General features: G+C 38.4%; 2 long non-coding RNA genes across 2 annotated transcripts; one reads left to right on the forward strand and one right to left on the reverse strand.

Moving 5' to 3' along the window:
* Positions 1–3,620: 3,620 nt before the first annotated feature.
* On the forward strand, positions 3,621–4,798 carry LOC105353752. Its single transcript, XR_002874603.1, has 3 exons — positions 3,621–3,669; positions 4,300–4,379; positions 4,458–4,798. It is a non-coding gene; the product is annotated as an uncharacterized LOC105353752 (long non-coding RNA).
* On the reverse strand, positions 4,799–5,878 carry LOC111948648. The gene is made up of 2 exons (XR_002874606.1): positions 5,825–5,878; positions 4,799–5,075 (listed from the first exon to the last, which is right to left on the reverse strand). It is a non-coding gene; the product is annotated as an uncharacterized LOC111948648 (long non-coding RNA).
* Positions 5,879–6,317: the final 439 nt, after the last annotated feature.

The raw sequence follows: 6,317 nt of genomic DNA on the forward strand, positions 1-6,317 counted from the left end.
GCCATGAAGCCTGACACCCATGAAGGACGCGGGGCAGGAGGCTCCGCCTTTGTTTATACAGACACGTAACGTTGCGCTGCACAAACAAAACATGTAGTAATATCGAAATCTAAGTGCATGTTTGGTGTTACAGAGTGAAGGAGAACAGTAATAACCCCCCCCCCAACACAAAATCCTCCGGCGGGCGGCAGTGTCACGCACTCAAGAACGCACGCAGCTTGTAATGGAAATGAATACAATGGAAATGAATAATTAGAACGCAGTAAATTTGTCGTATTTTCTCGCGAAACAGAAACTTCTGTTGTAGAATGAGGATGTGTTTCTGAAACCTCGCGCATGTGAGTAGAGGGAGCACGCCGCGTGCAGCGTAGAGGGAGTGAGAGGCGCGGTGCAGGGAGTGAAGGAGAACAGTAATAAAAGGTTTCCCCAAGAAACCCTTGAAGTCTGAACACAGGACTAGCAGAAAAAGTAAATTGTCAGCAAAGATGAATGTGTTTAATGTGTTTATTATAGTTCCAATTACGCACCATATGCAGAACTTAAAAAATATAATAAAAAAAAACTTTCACAAAAAAAAAGTGCGGTGATGCGGTTATTGTCAGACCCCTATTTACTCCTTCAGATGTTTCCAGAAGCTCAGGTTAGCTGACGCTGGGTTTATTCCATGTTGCACGGCCGTCGCAGCAGCTGAGAACATGTCAAGGAAAAGCAAAGCAGCAACAGTCGCTTGGCCTGACTCTTCAAGCTGCTGGTACCATGTGTCATGTGAGCATCTTTTTCGTTGTTTGTTGTGTTCCACAGTCTTGCAGTTAGTGTTCAAATGGAAATTCAATCAAAAGAGAGTAAGTTTTCATTTAGGAGTGATTATTCCCATGTTAAGCTTCAGTTTGTAGCAAAATTCAGGCGGTGAGCAAAGGATTTAAATTCAATTCAATTACAAAAAATATGACTAAAATATATTTATAAAATGAAAAGCTGTTTAACCAAAGACTTGTGCAAGAGTAATGTATATACCGCAGGAAAAAAAAGTGTTTATTATTAATTGATATTGGATTGATGTTTACATTTATTCAGTGCGCCACCTCTGAGCCACTCCAAGATCTTATTTTTCTCATATGAAAGTCAGTTGTTTGTCTATCTTTAGAGCAGTCAGCAGATAAATGACTGGATTATTAGTTAGAAATGAAGAAACTACACAGATGAGCAGCTAAAAGTACTTCTGGATCAACTTTCAAGTTGATTTAGAATCTTGTATTTACACGACTGAGAAATCTCCCAAAACATTGCAACCCAAGCTGCAAACTAACTGTGTTCTTAATGACATTTTTTCAAACCCACTTAATCCTTTTTGGGGTCACAAGGTTCCTGCAGCTACGATTTGGCAAAGTTGGAGTACGTCCTTGACAGGTTGCCAGTTTGTGGCTAGGTAACACAAATTTTCCTAGGTAAAAATAAAAAAGTTAAGTGCTTTAAGTTCATGAGAAAGTTTCTTTACAAGTTACAAACATGGCTGTCTCTCTAAGAACTGAATTAACAAAATGTTAAACTGTCAATTTGGCAAAAATAAAGATAAATCTAACATTTAATCCTCAAATGATAAAATATAGAAAATAAAATACAAATAGAACAATTATTCAGATTTAAATACTAAATGAAATTAATTTCAGATAATGTTTTTACAATTGACATCTGTCTGAGTCCCATGAACTACTAGTTTACACTGTCAGTTGAAAACATCACATTTATAATGCATCTTAAGAAAACCGACTAAACAATCTGACTTTTATTTAACAGCAGAAGTGGTTTGGTTATAATTAAAATTTGTATCATTTTATTGGAATGTTGTTTTCCTGCAAAGATTCCACAGAAACAAAAAGAAAAATCTTTTCTGCAAACACCACTCCTGCTGATTGGTCCATTGTTTACGATAATTACCAAACTATTAAAACTAACTGATAATTATGCTGATGTGAAAATGCAGCATACCACGCAATTATTTTGGAGAGAAAGAAGTTTTAGGGAGATGCAAAAGCTAATAGAATAAACATTATTGTTGCAGCTGCAAACATGGGGCCCATTCTGCGTGGCTTTTCATTCTGGGCATGCTGGTTAATTTTCCATTCCCTGTGAAAACCTTTGTTAAAGGCTGATATTCCCAGGGCCAATAAAGTACTATGAGCTGCTTATCTTAATTAATTTGACAATATATCTGCCCTTGGGAGGCTGTCTGTGCTCACATAGCTGCACATCAGCTGTTCCCATGTTTGGTTATTTTGTGCATAACGGACCAGAGAGGGCGAGGAGTTTCCATGTCCTACTGCAGTGTTTTTCAACCAGTGTGCCGCGGCACACTAGTGTGCCGTGGGAGATGGTCAAGTGTGCCGTGGGAAATTGCCCTCATTAACTCATTTAACAACATTTCCCATCTCCAGGATTTCAGCTCTCTGTTCATCCAAACAGGCCCTGATAAAACACTGAGTAGTTAGGAATACAAAAGATCCTAAAAGACTTTTTCTTTGCGTTTATTTTATTTTATTAAAGACATTTTGATAAGAATGACGTTACCACGATTCAGCTGCAGCTCCGGCTGTATTTTGGAAAAGTCCCGTCCCTTTAACTGTCTCCACCAATCATTCTTGGGGGGCTTAATCACATGTCATCAGTCTGACCAATCAGAAGTGGTTAAAGTCTTCACTTCCTTGTCCCGATTTAGCTCGTAAAGTCGCTCAGTTCTAACAAAAATACCAGCTAAAGCTCGTCTTTAGCGGTGTCGCTTTCCACTGAGTCCAGTATCAGACCGTGGAACAAGTGAACAAAACAATGAAGCTCCGAAAAGCGATCTCCGCCGGCCGTTTTATGCACTACATCTCCCATGATGCATTGGGTTGTGAGAGTGACAGCGCACAAGGAGATCTGTTGTTAAACGTCTTGAAACCAACGCACACTTCAAACTGTTTTTAAATCTTCTAACTTAACTTTTATTGCATCTTTTAGAAAAAAACAGCTGCAGTTTCCAGCTTTTTCTGCAACAATTATCTCAAAAATGCATGTGAGACTGTGGAGGGAGGGGCTGAAGATCAATACAGACTGAGTTTCTCCTTTTTTTTTTTAATTTTTGGATGCTGGTGTGCCGCGGGATTTTTTTTAAGGTTAAAGTGTGCCGTGGCTCAGAAAAGGTTGAAAAACACTGTCCTACTGGATGTCTGTGTGTGAACAGTACATTGAGTTTCTTTCAGGTCTGTTAGTGCTGAAGTATGGTGTCAAAATAGAGCCTAAAGTATTGCGCATCAAAACAGTAAAACCGCGCATCAAAACCCCAAATCTGCGAATCAAAATGCATAAATTGAGAACCAAAACCCACAATTTGCAACCAAAAGCCTTTCCCCAAAGCACAATCCTATTTCTCAGCTGCCGATTTGTTTTCTCGCCATTCTGAAATCCTGTTTTTGAGTTGCAGTTTTATTTTGAAACTGTCTTTTTGAGTTGCGCTTTTATTTTTTGAGTTGCGCTTTTATTTTTTGCGGTTTTGATTCTAAAACCTGTCGACACGTAAAAACAGCGACATGTCAGTCAAGGGGAGGGGAGGCGGGACATCCCTGATATCCAGAAGCTCATTGGCTACCGAATAAGACCGAGTCTTACGTCAACAGACCAGTTTAGAATGTGCCGGTAAGTTTCTCATGTTTTTCATATCTTTTACTATATTAAAATATCAAAATTGTACTTTATTTAACCAGAGGACGCCAGCACATTCAGATGAGGAGCTCCACAAGTAGCTGCTAGTGAAAAAAGATGTTAGAAAGTTAGATGTTGCATGAAAAACTACCACCATTGTTCTCCTGTGTTAGCATGCTAGCTAGCTCAATGCTAGCGGGGTATCCAGCTCTTCTCATGACTTTTGTGGATTAAACAAAGTACATTTTTTACCACAGTGTCAGGATCAGTCATGTCAACCTGGGAATAATTGTCCGTGAATTGTCACTAGGGTTAATCAAATATGTTATAACCTATAAGGTTTCTCAATATTTTTCAGGGTTTACAGACAGAGGGAATTATTGAACAGAGAAACAATATTGCTGTGCCATATTATTCAAAATGTATGCGTCTGCACTATGCAGACTGGCAGAAGTCCGGTATTCGAGTGAACCAGAGCAGAGTAAATTGTAGCAGACCAGCAAAAACGTGTTTTATTCCACTTAAAATTATTCCAGTATTAGACATCAATAGAATTATTAGTATATTTAATTGGGTGGTGGTTTTAAAATTGACTATTGCTGTATGTCTGTTGTTTTCTATAAGGGCCGTTGTTATGCATACCATAACAAAAAAGGCAGGAATACTGAGGCAGCTACGACGTGGATGTCTACATCTTCTTTAAGGTAATGAAAAAAAATTTAATCTTAATTTTTCTCTTCTTTTTTTGGTTAATTAACTTTGCTGTTTTTGTTTCTTTCCAGATGCAGGCCCCAAAGACGTCCCAGTGTGATGCAAAGGCTGTCCAGCAGGCTCACAGACATCTCCTGTCAACTGAAAGAGAAGCCTTTAAAATAGTTGTCCATTTTGACCACACTGTCTGCTTCCCATTTCTTAGTGCCTGTACGAAAACAGTGACTTTTCCACCTCAAGTCTTTTAAGGAGTTTTAAAAGCAGTTATTTTAATTTCTCTGAATTGTGGTTCAGAATTTCACAGAACCTAATGCACTTGACTCTGTGTTTCAAAGATCTTTGCAAAACCATCAGTCTTTTGTACAAAACACATTCAATGGTCAAACATTAAAAAATGAAGCTTTACAAAATACCAGTGGTGATTATTAGCCATTTATTTTCTTAAGGGGGGCAGTATTTTGTAAGGCAGATGAGATCTGTTCACATTGTTAGTTTTTGTTACATCCTGCTGTGATGACATGCATAGATCAGTACATAAATGTTAATGTCTTGGCCATGGTTTTCTGATGTCCCACAAGGGTTGAACAGGTCTGAGAGGAGAGAGGACAAGCCACAGAGGGAACAACAACTCCAACAGTTTCCTGCTCTGCCTGGTTTAAGTTAGTCTGTCGTCCAATGTCCACAGCATCCTGCACACAAAGAAAAATGTATTTAAGACAGTTAAAATGAGTGTGTGTGTGTGTATATATTTATATATATATACACACACACACACACACCTTAATTGCTACTCAGTAGCTGCATATTGTGAAAGGTAACTTCCTGTGTTAACCTGCAATCTTTAAGGTTGAGAAAATTATTTTGGAATACAGTTCAGAATCAGAAAAACTTTATTGATCCCACCTGTGGGAAATTTGCTCTGGTACTTCAAATAAAAATTCTGTTTCTTTTATGTATTTATTTTAAATAGGGATTAACTTGATCCCAAACTAGGAAAGGTGTCACTTTCTTGCAGCAATATGTTGCTTTGTTGTTCAATCCATCTGTGTAATCCCTAAGGAAATATTGAAAAACCTTATATATACACATGAATGTACTTCTTAAAAAACAATTTGATTAACCATAGTGACAATCCACGGGCAATTATTCCCAGGTTGACATGACTGATCCTGACACTGTGGTAAAAAATGTACTTTGTTTAATCCACAAAAGTCATGAGAAGAGCTGGATACCCCGCTAGCATTGAGCTAGCTAGCATGCTAACACAGGAGAACAATGGTGATAGTTTTTCATGCAACATCTAACTTTCTAACATCTTTTTTCACTAGCAGCTACTTGTGGAGCTCCTCATCTGAATGTGCTGGCGTCCTCTGGTTAAATAAAGTACAATTTTGATATTTTAATATAGTAAAAGATATGAAAAACATGAGAAACTTACCGGCACATTCTAAACTGGTCTGTTGACGTAAGACTCGGTCTTATTCGGTAGCCAATGAGCTTCTGGATATCAGGGATGTCCCGCCTCCCCTCCCCTTGACTGACATGTCGCTGTTTTTACGTGTCGACAGGTTTTAGAATCAAAACCGCAAAAAATAAAAGCGCAACTCAAAAAATAAAAGCGCAACTCAAAAAGACAGTTTCAAAATAAAACTGCAACTCAAAAACAGGATTTCAGAATGGCGAGAAAACAAATCGGCAGCTGAGAAATAGGATTGTGCTTTGGGGAAAGGCTTTTGGTTGCAAATTGTGGGTTTTGGTTCTCAATTTATGCATTTTGATTCGCAGATTTGGGGTTTTGATGCGCGGTTTTACTGTTTTGATGCGCAATACTTTAGGCTCTATTTTGACACCATACTATGGTATCGGCAGCTGAGAAATAGGATTGTGCTTTGGGGAAAGGCTTTTGGTTGCAAATTGTGGGTTTTGGTTCT

This window comes from Oryzias latipes, chromosome 14, assembly GCF_002234675.1.
Source record: "Oryzias latipes chromosome 14, ASM223467v1".
Taxonomy (NCBI): domain Eukaryota; kingdom Metazoa; phylum Chordata; class Actinopteri; order Beloniformes; family Adrianichthyidae; genus Oryzias; species Oryzias latipes.